Source organism: Anastrepha obliqua, chromosome 3, assembly GCF_027943255.1.
Source record: "Anastrepha obliqua isolate idAnaObli1 chromosome 3, idAnaObli1_1.0, whole genome shotgun sequence".
NCBI classification, from domain to species: domain Eukaryota; kingdom Metazoa; phylum Arthropoda; class Insecta; order Diptera; family Tephritidae; genus Anastrepha; species Anastrepha obliqua.
Window position 1 is genome coordinate 26,991,566 of NC_072894.1, and position 22,616 is coordinate 27,014,181.

General features: G+C 36.1%; 1 protein-coding gene across 7 annotated transcripts in view; it reads left to right on the plus strand.

The window, feature by feature from the left end:
- The window catches only part of LOC129241645 (la-related protein Larp4B), a 42,895-nt gene extending 35,622 nt beyond the window's left edge, over positions 1-7,273 (plus strand). For all 7 annotated transcript variants that reach the window (XM_054878088.1, XM_054878089.1, XM_054878085.1 and 4 more), the window contains exon 12: positions 1,816-7,273. The gene's annotated coding sequence lies outside the window, so the exon portion shown is untranslated. The remainder of the gene's footprint in view (positions 1-1,815) is intronic.
- Positions 7,274-22,616: the final 15,343 nt, after the last annotated feature.

Here is a 22,616-nt window from a genome sequence, read left to right on the forward strand (position 1 = left end):
CTGGGTCTGGATGAGGTACTATGAGTACAGGGCACAAAAGACCACGAGGTCGAAGTGCAAATCTCGTAAAGAATTCAATCTAATCTAATCTTATTTTTTTATTTTTTAAAATCTTACATGATAATAAAATTATTAGTAAACTCAAGCACACGCAACGCTTTCAGCTGGCTGGTGATGTATGTTGGATCAGATACGACGGAGTAGGTCGGTGTCCTTTAGAAACGTGGCATCTTTTAAAAGTTGAAGATGATCTCTGCCGCCGTAGCCAAATGGGTTGATGCGTGACTATCATTCGGAATTCAGAGAGAGAACGTAGGACCGAATGTCGGTGGGCAATGGCAAACCTCCGAGTGTATTTCTGCCATAAAAAAGTTCCTAATAAAGGAGTCGGCTTGAAACTGTAGGTCCCTCCATTTGTAGAACAACGTCAAGACGCCCGCCACAAATAGGAGGAGCTCGGTCAAATACCCAAAAAGGGTGTACGCGCCAATTATATACATATACAGGGTTGGCCATATTAAACTGACCCATGTGATTATTAAAAAAATATGGAAAAAGAAACATTTTTTTGTGTTTCATTGTGAAAAACATCTAAATCAAGGAGATTCGTTTACATCACTTTTTGAATATGATATCGCGCAAGTGGTCGCCCTTAGCTCGTATAGCGTAATGTGTCCGTTTTTCGGCGTTTTCCATAGTTTTGGCCAGCGTCTCGGCCGATATGGCGGCTATTTCCCGTCGGATATTGGCCTTAAGTGCGCCTAGTGTCTTTGGCTTGTTGACGTAAACCTTAGATTTCAAATAGCCCCAAAGAAAAAAGTCCGGTGGCGTCAAATCCGGTGATCGTGGCGGCCAGTCAAAATCGCCGCTTTTTGATATCAAACGGCCAGGGAACAAAGTCTTCAATAAGTTGACGGTGGCTCGTGCTGTGTGTGGTGGTGCGCCATCTTGCTGAAACCAGAAGTGCTCCATACCATTTTCACGAACAATCGGCATCACAAAATCGGTTATCATGGCCCGATAACGCTCTTGATTGACGGTCAATGGTTGGTGTTGACCATTTTCAAAGAAGAACGGACCAATGACCATATCAGCGCAACCTCTTCAATAATTTGAGGGTTTTCAGTGGCGTAGAAACGGCAATTTTGCTTATTTACGGTTCCGTTCAAGGAGAAATGGGCCTCATCACTCATAATGATTTGATGCCAAAAATCCTCATCAGTTTGGGCCATTCGGACGACAAAATTGGCATATTCCAAGCGACGAGGCTTATCGGCCGGCAACAGTTGTTGATTTAGTTGTATTTTGTACGGGAATATCCCCAAATCCAAACGAATGATACGTCGTAGAGTGGTCCGAGGGATGTCCAACTGAGCAGAACGACGATTACCTGACGTTCGCGGCGATGACTCGATACTATTAGCCACAGTGCCGGAAGACAAAAATCTTTTGTGCATTTGCTTGATTGCGTTCTTTGACGGCGCACTTTTCACTTTATTTTTTTTCTCCACCCTCGTTGCGTTTTTACAATCGAGAAGGAATTTTGAATGTACAGCTGAACAATTTCAGCGCGTTCTATTGGGGTGTACTGTTTCATGGTATAAATCTCCTTCGACTGACGCTTCCAACGCGGCATGTCATTAGCTGATCTGAAATTACAGTAAAAAGTTATAGGGTTACTCAATGGGTCAGTTTAATATGGCCAACCCTGTATATATATATAGTATATATATATATATAAGAGCTTACAACTTTTATATGAACTCTCACAGTGATGTACTAATTAATAATATTTGTTTTTTTACTTATTTCCAGCTGTTTTGGTTATGGGAAGGCGAACCGCGTACAATTCGCGGTGTTTGTATAAACGAAAGGACCACTCAGAAATTATTCTTATTACTACTATTGATAAAAAATTAAATATATATATATATATATATGACATAATATATCTTATTCTTAGTTTTTAAGCAATTGATAAACGAAATGTCAAAATGTTAAAGGCAAAACAAAACGTGAGACAAACACGAAGCGATATGTGTAATTGTTGTAAATAGAGAAATTAACTTAATTTGTCAATATTATTATAATATTAATATTTTTATTCACATACACATAAATAACTGTTATGTGTGGTGTACATACATATGTATTAAAAATATACGTATTGAACACTAAAACATTATTATAAATAACTACAGGCGTTGTTAGATATATTACATACACATACATATATACACACGAATGACGCAATTGCACATACACACACACACACACACTTTGAGCGACTATGAAAGATTTTATAAAATTCTTATTTATACATACGTACATACATACATACCTACATACATATGTGTTATATTAAATGAGATCGACAACCACAAATACGATATTAATTATATATTAAAATGGTAGCTAGGCATATTACAGTGAATATTAAAATACTAGAGAGGGAAAGTTATTAATCAGATTGATATGAAATTTCGAGTGAATGAGTTAATTTCTATGTTTATTTCCAGACGCGTGAGTAGAAAATGTAAATGTGCGAAAATCACAAACGAATGTAGGAAATCATATTAAAGGCCATAAAATAGAAAGTCTGTAGAATAGTTTCGAAGAAAACTCATTGAAAATTCGCTATCCTTAAGCCTGTTAAACAATGTAAGTTTATTTTTAAAATTTATTTCAAAAGTTGGAAAAAATCGAGACCAAAAAAAAGAAGAATATATTAGAATTATTTAATGAATTTTGCGTTAGTGACATGAAAATTTTGGCTGAAATTTTGTTTTAAGTCAACTTACTTTCGATAATACTATTACTATACACAATAAGCATCCTAAAAAGGATGAGCAAAAATCAAAATCGAGTTTTTTACGAAATGTTTATAAGAAAATATTTATTAATTTTCTGCAAAAGAGCAATCATGGTTTTTGTTTATTTTTATAGAAAATAAAAAATTAAATGCTAGATATCTTTTCACTGAATTAGGTCCGCTGTTATTGAATTAGATTGCGGCGAGGTAGTTGGTTGGATAGGTAGGACTAAATTCAAAAATAAAACATTTGTAAGTAATCTATGCTTAAAACGTCATGATTTATAGTATGTATAACTTGTTCACGCCTTAAAAATTCCAAATGTACTGTACATAAGCGAGAGTGGAAGTGTCAAATTATATGTATATATATGTATGCATATATATGTATATATAAAATGTGTTGTAGGCTTTGTAGGTAACTGAATTGACAGCATATTTAATCAATTAAATATCAAATTTATATAACGAAGAACTAACCATGTAAAATACATAATCGAATGTGCCATAACAGAATAATGTGTGAATGAACGAGTAAAAAAGAAAGAAATGCAGTAGAATGGTAAATAGTAAACAAAAAATGGATGACTAATTTCAGTTTCACTTCTATACATACACAATATTTTTTTTTATATATTTTTTTGTTTGTTTTATTTTGAGTCATAAAAACGATTTTTCGCAATCAAAACCAGTTTTTCAAAAATAGTTTTTTACCCTTAATACATGCATACTTATGGTACATATGTGCAAGCGTAAAAGTATGCGGCTTTCGAGAGCTCTGTTGCCTTGGGCATAATGTTTTTTTTGTTTTTTGCAAGAATTTGCAGTAGCCAACTTACAATTATCAGCAGTTGTTACGGTTTCTTTTATTAAAAAAAAATAATAATAAATTAAAAATGCGAAACTACATACAGCAACTGCATCGCCCGTTACTGCATATTAACAATACTAACTGCAAGCAAAATAATTGTTTGCTTTCATGCGACTAGCCGCTTTTGCTCTCGTAACGTAAAGATTTCTTTGTTTAAAGGACAAACAAAAATGTACGCCATTTTCAAGGAGATTTAAATATGTTTAAATTAAGCTGCGCTAAAATACTAAAGCATTTTGCTACATATGCGGGTGAAAGACAAAGCAAAAAAAAAACATCGTTACTGCTTTTTGATTGACATTTTTCTCTGTAAATATTTTACTTCTATAACAAATTTAATATAGCAACTAAGAAATAATGAATTTTTTGTTTTTAAAAAGCAAACTAAATGCTTAAAGCATACATGCAAAAGGAGCTTTTCTTATAATGACACATTCACACATACACTTGCAAAGTTGTGTATTTCGAAATCCTTGAAGGGATTGTGAATGGCTGGCAACTAACTTGTTTTTTTTTTCTAATTTTAAGTCTTACATCAACGTTTTTGTTTAGCTGTCGCTCTTACTAACTGCATTGACAGCCATTGAAATTAAAAAAAAAAATAAAAAGAATTAAGGAAAATATAATTTTTACACTAAAATTATTTAGCGCCTAACTGTAAATTTCTTTGAATTCCTTTTCGCTACTGCATATATCTATAATATTTCTCTACTTTATTTTCATTGATTTCGCTTTTGTCGCGAGTAAGTGAGCGAGCAGGCGCAATTAAATATTAGATTAACTGAATGAAATATTTCATTATTAGGCATTTGTATACGTCATAAATTCATCATTTGTTTATTATTCAGTAAATTTACAATTACATACACACATCCTATTAAGTTTTTTTTAAATCGTCTGCTTTTTGTTTTTGTTTGTCACATTTACGAAGCAATTGAACGAATTTCATTTATTGTTTGCACTCTCATTAGCTTATAAATAATTCGGTTAAGTTGTTATAAATATATTAATTCTAGAATATTGAATTTTAGTATTTGTTTTATACCGTTATTTTTAAATAATCGATTTGTTAGCAGTCCGTGTAGGGGCACTAGTTTTTATTGGTATATTAAAATGAGCTTTCCGCATAGAAAACAACTTTTTATTGCTAGTGTATTTGTAGGTATGCGTATGTGTGCGTAACGCAGAGAGGATATTCGAACAATTTTCAATATAGTGAATATTTTCATGGGCAGTAGACGGCGAGGGGGAGGAGGGTTTAAAGTATCTGCATACTTACATATAGTCTTCGCATTGAACAAAAAAGCATGCATTAGTAGTCATATCATTTATATATTTTCTCGCGCAATTTCATGCGCATACGTGTATGTGTACTGTTTCCGTGTGTATGTATTACTTAACAAATAATTATGTACATATAGAGTTGCGTATCCAGTTATACATATATACATACATACATACATACCTACATACATGTGAAATTATGCAAATTTTATTTAAGGCTTCGAAATTTAAATGACTTATTTAAACGTAAAATTATTTATCGTTTCCAGTTGGAACTTAAAAATGGAGTGAAATGTAGCAATATTAGGAATTGTAAATATTTAGTTGTTGGTTATGGAAAAGGATGCACATACCTACATATGTGACAGCGCATATGGTATGTAAATGTAAATATTTGCGTGTCTGTGCATGGGACATACATATACAAGAAAACACACATTCATGCATGCATACATACACACATATATATATGTATATGTATGAATTATATATATATATTATATATATATATGTGTATATATATATGTATGTATGTATGTGTATATATACCTATGTAGATGCACTAAACATCATCTGTGTGCGCATTCGTGTGTGTGTGTGTGTGTGATTTGTGTCAAATCACAAATTTGGTTTTGATGATTTAATTTCTTCTTCAACGAAAGCAAAGAAGCCGAAATGTTATGTATCTAAGCTGCAAGCATACAGACGGCATACAGACAGGCTAAACACATACATACAACAACACGCATATGTATAAATTAAATTATAACTGAATATTGAAATTAAATTTGTATTAAATATCGATATAAATGATTTTGTAGTTGAATAAGTTAAATTGTACTTGTGGTACTATACAATAAGTTGACTAATTTATATAAGCATAGCACATACGTACATACATATATGAATAGAATATGTATGTATATATATATATTTATATATAAATGCATATACCTATAATATGTAAATATATGTATCAACTAGAAATATATATCTGATGTATACATACCTACATGAAAGAATGTAAAAATCGTCAAACATGAAACAAAATACTGCGAGAATTTTATGCTTGCGCATGCATATGCGCTGTACTACACAACATACATACGTATACACCTAGGGCTTGTGCGTAAATGCAGTATTATAGTTGCACTGCATGGCTGACTGACTCTTACACTCACATCAATATATATTATGTACATATTTTCTGCACTGTGACTGCAGAAATCAATTGCAGTACTGTCACTCTGCTTCTTTTGTTTTCAAATAAGACTTCTCACACACTCCTTTTTGTTGTTAATGGGAATGTTGCAGTGCAATTGTAATACTGCGCTTATGAATGAACCCTCACGCGTAGTATATAAAAGAGAGCAACAAAGAAAAAAAAGAAATTTGTTTATTTAAACTACTAGCGCTAATACACCGCAAAAAAATGCCACACTTACCCATAGAAACACACATACACACACTTCTTATACAATATAAACAAAATATAGGCATCGTGAGAAAATGAATTTAGCACTCATTTACATACACACACACATACGACCGTCGTACATGCGAGTTTATTAGAAATCAATTTTTTTAGTCAGGTTTTTTTTCGCTTTGTTTTCTTTTTTGAACGTACCTTCACGTAAAGTCTACAACTAATAAAGTAAGTTAAACGCGATATACAGCAACTGAACAAAAAAAATAGTCTCTATACATACATATGAATTGATGAATAAAATATTTGTATATAGTGTGCTGCTAAGCAGCCAAAAAAAAAAAATACAAAGAACAAAGGGAAGTAGGCGAGAAATTGGGCTGTAAAGGAGTGGGTGGGTAGTTGATACGACTCGAGAGGCAAACCTAAAACTATTAGATTTTATATGGTTGGTTATGTGGTTAATTTGTTTGGTTGATGCGTTTATTACATATCACAATATTATTGCAGCAAAAAAAATACATATAAATAAATGGATACCTTAACACTACACATTTTTGTTTGTGAATCCGATTTTTCTATTATTATTTTTTTCTTTTCGAAAAGTAATGTACCAATGCGCATATGTATGTTTGTTATTACAATATTATTTTTTTTTAATTTCATTTTCTTTCTTTTAGTTTTCGGATTAATAGAGTTATACGCACTTACATGCTTAAAAGAAAAAATAAGTGACTAAAATTTGCGTTTAAAAACAAAAAAAGAAGAAGAAAAAGTTTGTAATAATTTAACACTGATACTCGTATCGTACTACTGCAGTTGTTATTTAAGTTAATAAAGCGTTTGCATAAGTTGATTGCCAACTCAACTATGAATTTAAGTTTATAATTATTTATTATTGGGTGGGTCGGCGTGGATTTTTTTGTTTTAAAAAATTTAAATGTTTTTCTCTTTATAAAACGGTTTTCCAATAAGATGTGCTATTTTGATAAAAGATCAATGGTTTCGTTGCTTGTGTGGCACGTAGCGCCGTCTTATTGAAAATAAACGTTGTCCACTTCAATACCATACAATTCCGGCCATAAAAAATCGTTAATCATCTCTCGATAGCGCAATCCATTCACCGTAACTGTTGCTCCAGCTTCATTTTCGAAAAAGTAAATCGCACCCAACAGTCACACGCAGGGAGGATAGAGTATAGAGAAAGCCTTTGAAAAGCCTTTCAACAATAACTCTTGGATTTTCTAAGCCCCAGATCCGACAATTTTGCTTGTTGACGAAGCCACCGAGGTGGAAATGAGCCTTATCACTCAAGATGATTTTTCGATGGAATTCCGGATCATTTTCATGCAAAAACACGACGTTGTTGATGATCGGCCGGCTTGAGTTATTGTGTTAACTGGACTTTATAAGCCTTAAGACCAAAATCTTTAGTGCAAAATACGGTGTAATAACGTTTGTGGAATGCCTAATTTCAATGAACGACGAGGAATGGACAACTCTGGGTTTTCTTCAACACATTCGGCTACAACAGCAATATTTTCGATTTTCGGCTGTTCTTGAGCGACGTGCAAGGGTTTTATTCTTCACATCACTAACTTGTCCCAACAGCTCGAATTTTTTCACCAATCTCTGTATTGCGGTCCGACAAGGTGCTTGCTTCATGATGACCCAAAAATGTTCGAGTTCTACGAACCGTCTCTGCCAAATTTTCACCATTTTTATAGTGAATTTTAATAATTTCAGTGCGTTGTTTAAGCGTGTATCGCTCCATTTTTATTAATGGCGTAGTTTCTACTTGTCAAATATCAAAAAAAAACAGCTTCAAAAGTGACATCTACCGAAATAGCGGGCTATTCAAAAAAACACCTCTTATTGGAAAACTCTTTAATAACTTAACCCTTAACGGCGGAAAGACCCCAATACGGGGACATGAAAAGAATTCAGTTTTCATTTCATTTATTTATCATCGCTGTAGTTTTCTTTATAACTAATATAACTTCATAAAAAATTATAAATCAAGTAAATAAGCGAAAAATAAAAAATATTGCGTCGTTCGCCCTCCCTATCGGTAAAAGTTGAAGCGCACCTATTGAATAACCCTATATATATTGAATTCATATCTAAATAAATAAATCAGTTTAAATTTTTAATTTTTGGTTTTCATCCTTATAAATGTTTTAGAATTTCACCTAATTTTCCGTCGTTTATGGGCGAGTATTACAAAAAAAGCTCTTGGCCGTTAAGGGTTAAAATAAAACAGTACGAAAAATATTAATATGATATATGGGCTAAAAAGGCCCGAGCCTAATAAAGAAAATACGTTTTTGTTTGTTCAAAATTAGCTTTATTCATCAACGTAATTTCCTGCAAGAACAACGAAATCATTCCAGCGCCGCTCTAACATTTCAATACCACTTTTGTAGAACGGTTCATGTTTTGCCTAAAAATAGGCCACAGTTTCAGCGCTAAGCTCTTTATTCGAGCAAAATTTCTTGCCGGCGAGCATTGTTTTTAAGTTTTCAAACAGCCATTAGTGTCTGGCAGCCAAATCTGGCGAATACGGTGGATGTGGGAGCTATTCGAGGTTCAGCTCATGTAGTTTTGCCATTGCTTTTATTGACTTGTGAGACGGTGCGTTGTCAAAATTTTTTCTTTGCCATATGCCGACGGTTCTGCGCAATTTCGGCATTCAAACGCTCAAATAACATTGTTGATGTTATTTCCATTTTCCACTGTTGATGGTATTTCCCTTCTCAAAATAGTCTATGAATATCACACGACATACACCCCAAAGACCGAGTCCATAACCTTTCCAGCAGTTTTTGTGCTTTCGGGCGCTTTGGTCGAGGTTCATAAAGTGGTGTTCACCCAGATGACGATCGTTTTGATTCTGGAATGAAGTGATTTGATATCTTTACGCTGTCTGCAAACTCACGCAACTTCACCTTTCGATCATTCAAAACGATTTTGTGGATTTTTTTTAAGGTTTTCTGGTGTTACCACCCCTACGACCGCGCTTGGAGTCAAACTTTATTGTTGTTTGATGGAGTCCCCATAACAGTTTTGAAGCCATTGCTTCTTCACTTGAACGATATTTGTATTTTTTTTCATCAAGAAGCAGTATAAAATTAAAGCTCGAAATTTTTTTTGATCCATTATTTTGAAAATAGCAAAAGGTGCGTCACTCTTACCACAATAACTCACGAACTAACGAAGAATATCATGAAATTTTAACAGACGCCTTTTTAAGGCTAGTATTAACTGAAAAAGAGGTGAATGCAATAAAACTAGTGCCATCTATGTGCTAGGTCCGGAACTTTTCAGCCCATGTATTGTTGTGGTAGCCCGGCCCAAACTTTTTTGTTTGAGAGCAGCAGCAATCCTCTGGGGCATGCTGCGTGCAAGCTTTGTATATTCTGGGTAAATTCAGAAACGCATTATAAATGCGCAGTAATTGCAGCGCTGGCAGCACTGCCAATGTGACAAGTGATGCAATTGATAGATTTGTTGACGATTTGCAAAAAGATTTGTTGCATTTATGAACGCGTTTTACACTAAAATGGAAGTATTATTGAGTTTAGTTGTTGACGATATATTTGAAGTAAAAAGTGATAGTTTTTTGCTAAATTTAAGAAAAAAAGACGTGTAAAGCTAAAAAGAAGATCACATATAGTAAGATGTTCATTAAAACGAAAAATTCCCAAAAATAAATCTTTTTTTCCTAGTCGCTAATGCTTTTCAATTTATTGTGGTTGTAATTCATTACTTTTCCAATTTCAAAAAAAAAAAAAAAAAAAAAAAAGAGAAGCAACTTTACTTCCGATGTACTTAGATAATCGCTAAAATCAAGAAAAATGTAATAAAATATTGTTTTAATAACGTATATTTAATATATCTTTGCATTAAAAGCTAAAAAAATTAGTTTTATACTCCCTTTTCATCAGGCATCATATTAGCGTAATCAGCGGCAGTATTAAAATTTTTCCTGCAAATAATGCGTGACGTTTGATACAAAAATGGCGTTTTGGAACGCGATGCATTTGCAGTACTGCCATATTTGCATTTCTGAACGCATTGCCAACACTGCAAAAGTACGTTGCGCGTTGAATATACCCTCTGTTGTTCTTGTGGCGCTCCATTTCACAGAAGTGATGCGTTGATTGTTTGATATTTGAGAAAGATGTCGATTGAGCTCATCTCGAAGTTCGTTTTATCGGACCACGGAATATTTTAGCAAACTTCCGCTGTAAAGAGAATGTCTATTCAAAGATTTTCTTATTTTATTTTTTGAATGCCGCGGCTTCTTCCGGTATTTGCGGCCTTTAAAATTTGCTCCTATGTACCTTCTTCCGCCCGTTCGCGTGCTAAGAGATTTCCTTATTTCTACAGACAGGCAAGACATCTGCAAGTTCGGCAGAAGATCGCTGTGTTCGCCCCACTCGATTATTGCAGCAATATTACGATCCTGTTACTTTTTTGATGGCCTGTTGCTGATACTCACCAGATTAGTTGCTATAGCCGCTGTTTTGCGCCGAAAGTGTTGCTTGAAAATATGGAAATATAGATCAATAATTTCATTTTATTTGAACTTAATTTTACGCTAGAATCAATAAGTAAACGATATTAAACTTCAAATTATTGTGTATTGAATAGAAACTTGCTTTCCTCATCCACTTCAATTCTGCAGAGAAAACTTTTATACTGCGCTTGATTAGCTAATGATGAGCGTCAGATTGTCAACATTTAACTGACAGCCCGCGTGACGTTGGCATTGTTGTAGAAATTTTGTGACAGAACGTGATGCTATCTCATAAAAAATAACACTGCCGCATTTATTACAGCTCGAACACGCCCAATATTTACCGAGTCTTGAGAGGCGTGCAGATATTTTCGACTGATGGAAATATACAACCCACTAATCAATTATTGTTGGATTGATTTCAAAGTTGTTCAAAACAGGTCGTAGTTCTTCTACAAATCTGGTGAAACATACATATATATATAAATCTTTAAGTTCCAGAGAAGGAGAAAGTACCAGAAAAAGCAAGCGGAAATGAACTTACAATCTCTTCTAAGCAAGTAAGAAACCATTAAAAATTTAAAAATTACCCATGACCTAATCAGTGGAAGAGTTTGGATCGTACAATTTACACAATGGACGGCCAACTAAAGTCTGTTTTATATTAACAAAGCTGGACTTGCATTCGCTAAAGCTCAACCCAATCTGTGTATCCGAAAACGGAAAACCGTGTAGTTCTCTGACGACTTGAATGCGTCGGATGGAAGAAGGCTTATAAGCCGCAAAAGAGATATGTATTAAATTCTAAGTTATGCAAAACAACTGTACAGTAGGTTTATAATCCTGCGAATTGCTCTTCTGGCTAAAATATTGGCCACTGATATAACTAAAGATGTGATGTTGTCATAAGCCGATGAAGAGCTGCAACTTAAAGATGCTAACAGAACAACGACCCGAAACAAACACACATCTACAGTGTGTAGAGCCAGTTTTCAGTGTAAAATAATAGAAGTTTTTTATTGGCCCGCCGAATGAACGGATAGTATTCGGATATTATTGGACATCGTTAACATAAATATGAAAAGGCTGAAAAGGTTCGAGACAAGGATGATTTGTGTAATGGAAATAAAGGGTGATCAATTTAGAGGTTTCGAATTTTAAATTGAAATAAAACAACGAAAACTCAAATTTTGTGTGTCGAACCATTCATGACATTTATTTTTTGAAGTTAATCTCTTTCAAATGTTGACCGCAACTGCGCTGTAATTCCGTCATCCGCAAACACTAATTTTGAATGACCTGCTGAAGGACTTCGGTCGGTATCTCGTGAATAACTTTAGTATTGTTGGCTTTCCATGTCTCAATCGAAGCTGGTTTATCCACAAAGTCCAAAGGTGTGATTTCACACGTTCCTAATGACCAATCACCTGGTCCGAGACGAGAGATAATTTGCTCACCCAAACGACGAAGCAGTAAATTCGTTGTTTTACGAGCTGTTTAGCAAGTAGCGCCGTCTGGTTGGAGCCAAATGTTGTGGAGATCACGGGAGATCAATTTCCGGTATCATAAAGTCGGTTATCATGGCGCAATAGCGTTCGCCATTCACTGTTGCGTTGGCGCCAGCCTCGTCTTTGAAGAAATATTGGCCGATGATTGATTCAGCCCATAGCCTTATCTTAAACGAAATGAGCTATCCAATTTTTTTTAATGTTACTGACCAGTAAAAATATTTTTTCATTAAAACAAGAAAAAAAGTGTACAATAAGCGGCACGGAGTTGAGAAAATTTGTATAACTTGAGCAACTTGTAAATATAAATATATATATAAGGTTGTCAAAAAAGTCTTGCGGTATTTCCGCAAGCTTGTCTTTGCAAGCGCGTAGTTCTAGTTGTATTCGTCGCATCGGTTCACGCTAGAGCTTTTTGGAAAGCTCTTTTCACGTGCTAACACGTGTTTGATTAATTGTTGTTTGTTTTTAGACATTCGTGAGTTATAGCATCGCAAACATGGAGCAAAATAAAGAGAAAATACGGCATATTTTACAGTACTACTACGATAAAGGCAAAAATGCATCTCATGCTGCCAATAACATTTGTGCAGTTTATGGACCCGATACAGTTTCCATTTCCACCGCACAACGATGGTTTCAACGTTTTCGTTCTGGGGCAGAGGTGATCGAAGATGCGCCACGGTCCGGAAGGCCTGTCGTCGAAAATTGCGATAAAATCGCTGAATTGATCGAAAGAGACCGGCATAGTGGCAGCCGTAGCATCGGCCAAGAGCTGGGCATGAGTCATCAAACCGTTATAAACCATTTGAAGAAGCTTGGATTCAAAAAGAAGCTCCATGTATGGGTGCCACACGACTTGACGCAAAACCACATTTTTGCCCGTATGGATGCATGCGAATCGCTTCTGAATCGCAACAAAATCGACCCGTTTTTGAAGCGGATGGTGACTGGCGATGAAAAGTGGGTCACTTACGACAAAGCAAAGCGCAAACGGTCATGGTCGAAAAGCGGTGAAGCTGCCCAGAAGGTGGCCAAGCCTGGATTGACGGCCAGGAAGGTTCTTCTGTGTGTTTGGTGGGATTGGCAGGGAATCATCCACTATGAGCTGCTCCCCTATGGCCAAACGTTCAATTCGGACCTGTACTGCCAACAACTGGACCGCTTGAATGCAGCACTCATGCAGAAGAGGCCATCTTTGATCAACAGAGGCCGAATTGTCTTCCATCAGGACAACGCCAGGCCACACACATCTTTGGTGACGCGCCAGAAGCTCCGGGAGCTCGGATGGGAGGTTCTTTTGCATCCACCGTATAGTCCGGATCTCGCACCAAGTGATTACCACCCATTTCTGTCCATGGCGAACGAGCTTGGTAGTCGGAAGTTATCCACAAGAGAGCCCTGTGAAAATTGGCTCTCCGAGTTTTTTGACAATAGGGAAGGGAGCTTCTATAAGAGGAGCATTATGAAGTTGGCACCTCGTTGGGAACTCGTCATCGAACAAAACGGCGCATATTTGACTTAAATCGCATTATTATAACCAATTTTATGAACAATTGAAAATTCAATAAAAATACCGCAAGACTTTTTTGACAACCTTATATATTAGGGCGGGTCGATTTAAAAATCGCTCATTGCTCTGAGAAAATCGTATTCTAGGGATCAAAATAAGAAACTTTGCCGAAGGAACCATACCTCTAAAACGAATTCTGATGTCCCCCAATTTGGGTCGAACGAAAAATCCCACTTTGACCCATTTAGAGTGCTCCAATCGAGTCCAAATGTATGATCGACCCCGACTAACTTTGGACGGCCGATCCACCCATGGCAGTGGCACACCCCCTGGAACTCCCCTGAGGGGTTCCACATACAATCATTTCAAAATATCACCATTTTTGGTCCCCCACAAATGGAGGGCTAAGAAAATTTCAAGCATCTAATTCACTAACAGTATACTGGAGAACCGAAATTGGTTGAAAACACGAATACTTTCGCTTTTAAGTATTGTAAATAAAAATTAAGTAAAAATTTATCTCTAATTTCAAATTCTAATTTCCGTGTTTTGAATAGTTTTTAAATAAATTTTCAAATTACACCCATTTAAGCCTTTTTAAAAACTTTTGACTAGAATGTCATAGATGGATATTCGCCTTTGTCTTTTAAAATCAAATGCGCATAGCCAAAGCATTTTTAATTATTTCGTTAACAAATATTTTTAATTAAAATTTCGATTTTATTTCTTTTTTTGCTGAAAAGTGATTTTGTGCGTGAAATATATACCATATATTTTTTGAAGAAATATCAGACTCACTAGTTTTTGGCAGATCTTCTTTATTTGCAAATTTCTTATACAGAATCTAAGCGATCACAGTAATAAATTCTTCATTATTTTTTATACAAATGTCATAAATAATGCTTTCTTCTTTTTTACATTTAACAAAGTTGTGAAATATTAGAAATAATATTATGGTAATTGTCTCTGCTTCGGGCTGCTTCAACCAACTGTGTCCACTCGCCTTTGTTACGTAGCCCATACATTTGCTACCTTCCAATTCCTCGTTTGTCTTCGATTTTACCTTGCACAATCAATTGCAATAACTCATTTTTAGGACCACGCACAATATGAGAAAAAAATATGAGGTTTCGCGGCGCTTTATCGTTAATAACAGATCTCGACTCTTTCTAAGTTTCGAGAGACAAGACTTCTTTGTTACTAACTTTGTGTGTTTATAAATAAATTAGAGGCGTTTGAGATGTGGTGCTATCGGCAGATGATGATGATATTTTCATCATCTGCCGATAGCACCACATCTCAAACGCCTCTAATTTATTTATAAACACACAAAGTTAGTAACAAAGAAGTCTTGTCTGCATGATAATGCGCCATCTCATCGATCCACTCTTGTGACTGGTTTTTTGACTAGAAATCGCATTTTAACCATCAATCACTCTCCGTATTCGCCTGATCCATATGACCCCTTGTGATTTCTACCTATTCGGAAAATTGCATTTGGCCATGAAATGAAAACGTTTTGCGTCCGTAGAGGCCATCCAAAAAGCTTGTACCGACATCCTGAAGGACATTCCGGTCAATCATCTGAAACACTCTTTCGAAAAGCTTTTAGAACGCGCAAAACAGTGTATCGAGGCCAGAGAGGACTATTTTGAATAAATAAACTCGAAGTTATCAGAACAAAGCTCCTGTCGTTTCTATTTTAACTCATTCTTGTTTATTTTGGACTTCACCTTGTATAATCGTAACCTTCCGTGTCCATGCCTTCACACCGTACAACAAAATAGACCAAACGCAACATTAAGGTACCGAAGACGTAATTTCATGCTCAAGCTTTTATTGGAAAGAACTCTCCTATAATTGAAGAAAGCTGCTTCAATCCGACAGCAATTTTCTCTGCCATGTTTCACTAAGCCAACATCCTAGGTACTTAAATAGGGATATTCTTTGGATCGGATTGTCATATACATAAATGTTGGAATTGGTGATTTGTTGAGCGTTTTTTGAAACAACCATGAACTTGGTTTTTTGGGTGATAATACTTAGACCGTATTGCAGACTTTTTCTCTGACTTCTTTAAGGAGATATTGTAGGTCATTAATTTTGCCAGCCAATATTGTGGTGTCATCAGCAAATCGTATGTTATTTATTATTTCGCCGTTGACTTTTATTCCTTAGTTGACTGATGCTATAGCTTCCTCAAATATATATTCCGGGTATAAATTGAAGAGCATTGGTGATAAAACACATCCGTGGCGACCTCCTCTTTCCATTTAAATATCATTCGTCACATCGTTTTGCAGTCTTACGTTCGCAGTTTGGCCCCAATGCAAGTTGGAAATGCTCCTTATTTCTTTTTCAATAATGTCCTTATCAAAAGGTACTTTTGAAAGATACTAAGACAATATTCACCTAAATTAAAATTATGAAGTAGTTATAACCCTGCTTTCTAGCTAAACTTAGTTTAGAAGTCATATTCTGCAGAGTTAAGTTTAGCTTAAAAATTCACCTCTGACTCTTAAAGCTGTTTTTTCACAAGGATGTTAGATTACCATTATGGTGAAAAACAAAGTTGTGAGAGTAATTTCGGATGCAGACTTTTGCCCGCTCATTTCACACGTATTCACACACTTGTCCGTGAAGTAAGATGAGCGGACACTGTGATAATTTATTTCGTCAACCACCAACACAATCTCAGTTTTTTCGTAAACAAACCATTTGCATGACCCCGATTACGTCAGCCAATCAGCCGACTCTTTCAAAATCGCTGATAGCCGTTTAATAGTCTGATCCTACCCACGCCTCTAAAAATCTATTTACCATGGTTTTTTCAGTTTCAGATTAAATCTGCTATTCAGCTGTCTACTTGATCAGAATCGCAGCGGACAGCGGGTAACGGGTCGATACGTTTAATAGCATGCAATTGCATAGAACTCCGGCGGGATAGATTTCTTGCCGTCGGTTATTTTTACGGAGGCAAAATATGTAGAGTTATTTCTATTTTCGCCGACGGGTTGAAGGCTCAGGGTTCCTTTTCCAATCATTTGATGACAATTTATTTGTTTACAAGCAACAGCAGGCAAATAACAAGCAAAAGATATTCGATTTGCACAAGATGTCCTGCAAATTATCAATAATTTGAAGAAAGAAGAAAAGAAGTTATTTTTTTTAACAATGAACTTCCACAAAATATATCGCAAACAAAAAGATTTCACTACAAGATTAATTTTATTGTACTACAAAATGCCAGCTGAAAATCGTCCCATCGCAATAGTGTTTTCTGTCTCCGTCGCAGTTGTGTTTAACCGGCCGAAGGGGATTAGCTGACCCATTACCCGTTGTCCTGCTACAATTCTGTTTCGGGCCTCATTGATTTTAACGCCCAATCTTGCAGAATTACACTTAGTTTGAATATTAACGACTGGGTCTTAGGAGAAATTTTGTTAATCTCAATTTAGTTTGAAAATTCATTAGAAATAAATAAATACATAAATAATTGGCGTGCACACTTCTGTTGGCCGAGCTCCTACATCAATTTGTGGTGTGCGTCTTGATGTTGTTCCACAAATGGAGGGACCTACAGTTTTAAGCCGACTCCAATCGGCAGATATTTTTTGTGAGGAACTTTTTCGTGGCAGAAGAAATACACTCGGAGGTTTTCCATTGCCTGCCGCGGGGCGACCTCTATTAGAAAAAAACGTTTCCTATCATTTTGCTGTTTCATGCGCGGAGATTCAAACCTATGCACTCCCAAATGGTAGTCACGCACCAACCCATTCGGCTACGGCGGCCGCCACCACAATTAAACTTAACCCTTATCCGGCGAAAAGCCCGAATTTATATCTAAATAAATCAGTTTAATTGTTTAGTTTTAGTTTCCATCTTTATAAACGTTTTAGAATTTCACCTAATTTTCCGTTGTTTTCTGAGCGAGTATTAAAAAGAAAGCTCTCGGCCCTTAGGGGTTAATTTTAGATGCATATCATTCGCCATTGGCATTTTACGCTTTGGTGCACGTATAACTTTTCATAAGACGCCTAAAAAAATGAAGCAGGTCTAACATAGTATCCATATGCCCATACGCCCATATGTCGCACCCACACACGGTTTTTAACAAAACATCAATTAGGCAAAACGCAATGTTTCAGAAGCTTTTAGAGATTTACAACACTCAGGGGCAACTTTTCAGTGCAAGCTTCCCGCTAAACTCAATTTAAACGTTCAATTTTGCAGGGGCAAGGTTAGGCTAGTAGCCTGGTTCGCATAAAGCCACGCATAGACCTTTGGGTCCCTAGCGATACCAGATGCAGTCCGACCTCTATGAATACTGAAAGTAGACATCATGCAGGATGTGAACGCTTTTGGCGAATCCAAGCAGAGCTGGGAGATCCGCTTTTGAGATGTCCTCGAGACCTTAAAACAGTGAGGCTCCCAGGATTTTAAACGCGTTTTTAATAATGCCGGAAAACGCACAGAAGGTGTTAAAGTTTCCTCAACATCCTCTCTGCATTTCCTGCATTTGTCCGTGCTGGCAATCCCTATCTTGTACGCATGTGCAGCCAATAGATTATGACCTGTCAGCATACCTATGATTGTTGTTGTTGTTGAAGTGGTTGAGTATTTCTACTGAAATAATCCTAATTAGTGACCAGCACCGTTTTACTACCACTGTCGTCGTGTGATGAGGTTTTTTGTTCTAAGTCAGATCCATTTAGTGAGGTCTAAGTATAGCAGCAAATTTTTTGTCTCGATGTTTGAGACCTCATTAATTTGCTGACAGCAAGGCTTACCGAAGGAGCGGAGTCGTGCTCTAGCTAGCCCAAGGCATTCACATAAGTAGTGGAAAAGGCTTTCCTTCACCCCTTCCGTTTAACAGCTTCTGTAGATAGGATTCAAGGATAGGTTGAGTTTAGCTGCAAGATCCTCTACTTGCCAATGGCCTGCAAGGGTTGCAGTTACGCGTGAAATGTTTGGTAGAGAGCCTGCTAGCAGGTGATTCGTCCTTTGGATTTTGTACGACGGCCATGTGCTTTTTGTTGTAATACATGTAGTTCATTGCTTCCACCTTCTTTCGGCTAAAGCATGATAGAGTGAAACAATGCATGCTTTTATTGTGTTCAGTGGGGTGGAGACTGCCACCGCCTCTGCTATGTCTAGTGTCAAACCTTTTCTTGCTAGCTCATCCGCTATCTCATTACCCCGTATGTTCCTATGACCGGGAATCCATATCAGCATAGCTATGATAGTTCTGCAGTACTTTCGTGAGAGCGTAAGTACGAATTGAGTCAGTTTTTTGTCGTTAGTTCTACACATAACTGTTGCTGTTTTGCATGTGATGAGATTAGTCCACCTAGCTTCCATTCGCTTTTTCATGTAGTCGTCTATTTCGTTGTTCAGTTTTCGTCGCTCAGTTTAAAAATTCATCACAGTTCAATTGCCACTGAAAAAGTGACCTTTAAAGCAGTTTGATTAATTTTATGTGTTATTACTGTGTTTTCTTGAAATAATGCACCAATCCTAAAATGATACCTGTATATTAGTGAAGTCGCCAATAAGAAAGCTTATGTGACAGTATATGCATACATACATAGAATCTATTACCCTTGAAACCAAAAACAATATGCCATTTGTGGTATAAAGCATAAATCCTAAATGTATTCGCAAGTGCGATAAAGAAGATGAAATCTTGTAATTTAATTGTATGTATAAGTAGGTGTATATAAAATGAATACTGAGCTTAGCGTTAATTATTAAATAAAGAAAGAAAAAAAAAACTAGTAAATAATTATAGCGCTTGCATTTGTATGTATGTCAAAGGGAGCTTTTCAAACGCGTTTACTTTCTTTATTTTGCATCAAATCCACGACTAACTTTAATATGAACATCCGCTTGATTGTGAATCTTAGATTTTGAATAGAAGTACTACTCATGAACATAAACATATACATACGAGTATACATACACACATACGCATACATGCATCTAAAATCGAAAACATAAGGCGTCTTTGTGTACTTTACAAGAAAATAATGTTTTCCAACTGACTGCATCTTCGTATCTCCAATCCGTACGAATAACTAATCCACGCAAACTACTTGCAAAAATTTGCCGCTTCGTACATATGTACGAGTACACAGCTGATCAGAAGTAATCAATAGCTGCAAACCCGTACCAGAATTTAAGCTCAAAGTGGACGTGCCATACCATAACGCGATAACCCTAACCGTAGTATTAACTTTAACGATATTTATGTCATCAATTATTGATGTCATAGCCATAAGCAGCTGATATTTACATATACTATCACACATTTGTGCATTTCGAAGTGCAGAAACTAAAGAAGAGCTAACAACAGTGGAGCAAATCTTGTTGCAACATATTACAACACAATGCAACTGGTTATGGATACTGCAAAAACCGAAATTCAATTGGTCTCTATGTTTATGGTTATGACTACGGAATTATAGTTACAGTGTTGCCCATGTGTTGGTTCGATCAGCAAATTTATGGCGTTACGGTTATGGCACCGCTACTTTAGGCTTTACTGGAGTGGAGGGTGGTAAACCGGCAAAACCACATCTAGGCAACCACATTTGTATAGTATATACTTTATAAAATATTTGATTTTTCATATCACCCTTGAAATTTTATGGTAAAATGCATCAACACTTTCGGTCAGAAGATGGGTCAATTGACAGCCAGATTTCTTTTTGGCTATGGACAAATAATGTATTTAGATTTTGTAATATATATAAGTATATTGAAAAACAAAACTTTATCTTCCACTTATGTATGTATTTTGAAAATTTATTTTAAATACTTATCTAAGTACTTATATGAATATGAATACCGACAAAATATAAAAGTAATTGCTAAAGTGCCTACTATGTAATTAATTTTTTATAATTACTAATGCTGCAATATACGAGTGCCCGAGAAGCGAGTGAGTGCAGAATTGAGTGTGGACTAAACCAAAAAAAAAAATATTTGGTGATATTTGGAATGTAGAAACAAACCAAAACAATACATTGATTTTTACAATATAACTGAAATTATTATTTTCTCTCATGGCTTGTTTTTTTTTTTTGTTTTTTGCTTCATTACTTTGATTTTTTGTGGTTTGTAAGGCCGTTGAAAAAAGAAATTGTAATCCCCAGCTTCTTCCCCTCAAAGAGGGATTTAACAGTCTAACCAATTTTGGCTGACTAAGACATTCGAATCTCTCATTTTCTTTCATATTTTTTGCTTCATTATTTTTGCACTTGGTTTTTGTGAACACAGAGGGTCCCGCCTTGCTTAAGCCATTATCAGCGCATACCGTGTCTACATATATAAGAACTCTCAAAAACTACTGTTAAGGTAAGGCCATTGAGGTATGATTTTGAGCTGTACATAAAAGTACATACATTCATACAAAAATCTGGAGACTTCTACCGATTGAATGATTACAAAAATCATCTCTCATACAAACCGATTATTTGGAGCATACGTTCCTTTAAGTGTGATAATTTTAACCATTCAATTAATTTAAATATTCATTGGCACTAATTTCAGATTATCATCCAGTGGCCCGAGAAAGTTTTTTGATTTCACCAAGGAAGTGTCGAGCGCTATACTCAGTTGCGACTTCACTGAAGCTTTGCTCCATTATCGGTTGTTAAAAGCCCTGCGGGAAAAGTTTAAGGCTGTAAGTAGAGAGTACACATTGAAAGGGGCCCCACTTCTACTTGCAATGGATAACGTACATTATGGTATCATGAAACATGAAAGAGGGAAGAAAAAAAAAAGAGAAAAGTGTCAAAGGAGACAGTTAAGAATGCAGGTGGTCACTCTCACAACACACTTTGTTGGGTTCCCGGCCACTCTGGAGTGGAAGGAAATGAAAGAGTGGATGAGTGTGCAAGGATAGGCTTTGAGCTTGAACTTCAGCGAGTGGTAGAGGACATAAGCATTCTTTTAAACGAGTTATACGCTGCGCTTGATCTGAGCGTAGTCGCGGATAACCACTAGAAGGTCGTCTGAGACTAGTAACTGCAGGGTCTACAAAGCGCTCTGGCCAAAACTGAAACTTAAAAGAATAAAATGTCTGCTTGAATTCAATAGATCAACTATCAGCGTCTTCACAGGTGTTATAACAGATCACTGCACTATTGGCACCCTATCCTGTAGAATGGGTGTACCTCATAAAGACTTCTGGAGTAGTTGTGAAGATAAAAAAGAAATTGAGTCGATACAACACCTCCTCTGTGAATGTCCTGCCGTGAACTTTGAAACCAGTGCACCTGAGGAGTAGATAATTCCGCATTAATATCCTTCACACAGCCACACAGCAAAAGGGACTAGACGTTATGTGAAATACTACTGAATGGATTCAAAAGAGATAGTGTCCAGAATTGCTTATTATAGATCCTTAGAAGCCTCCACGTCCGCTCCCAGTACAAACGGGGCCGGAAGGATTTTTTACATTCTATGTTTGATTCTCTAGTGAATAACTTCTCGTCTTCCGACTTCGTCTTGCACTGGTACGATACAGCCCATTTTTTTTAACATTTTGCGTCTTAATTTGTGGTCGACCTTCTTCAACGTCCGCCGTAGTCGTTTGCTTTTATCTATAACGAACATTCCTTCTGGTTTCGATGCCTTCTGCGGACACGGCAATGGAAAAATTCCTAGTGCATTT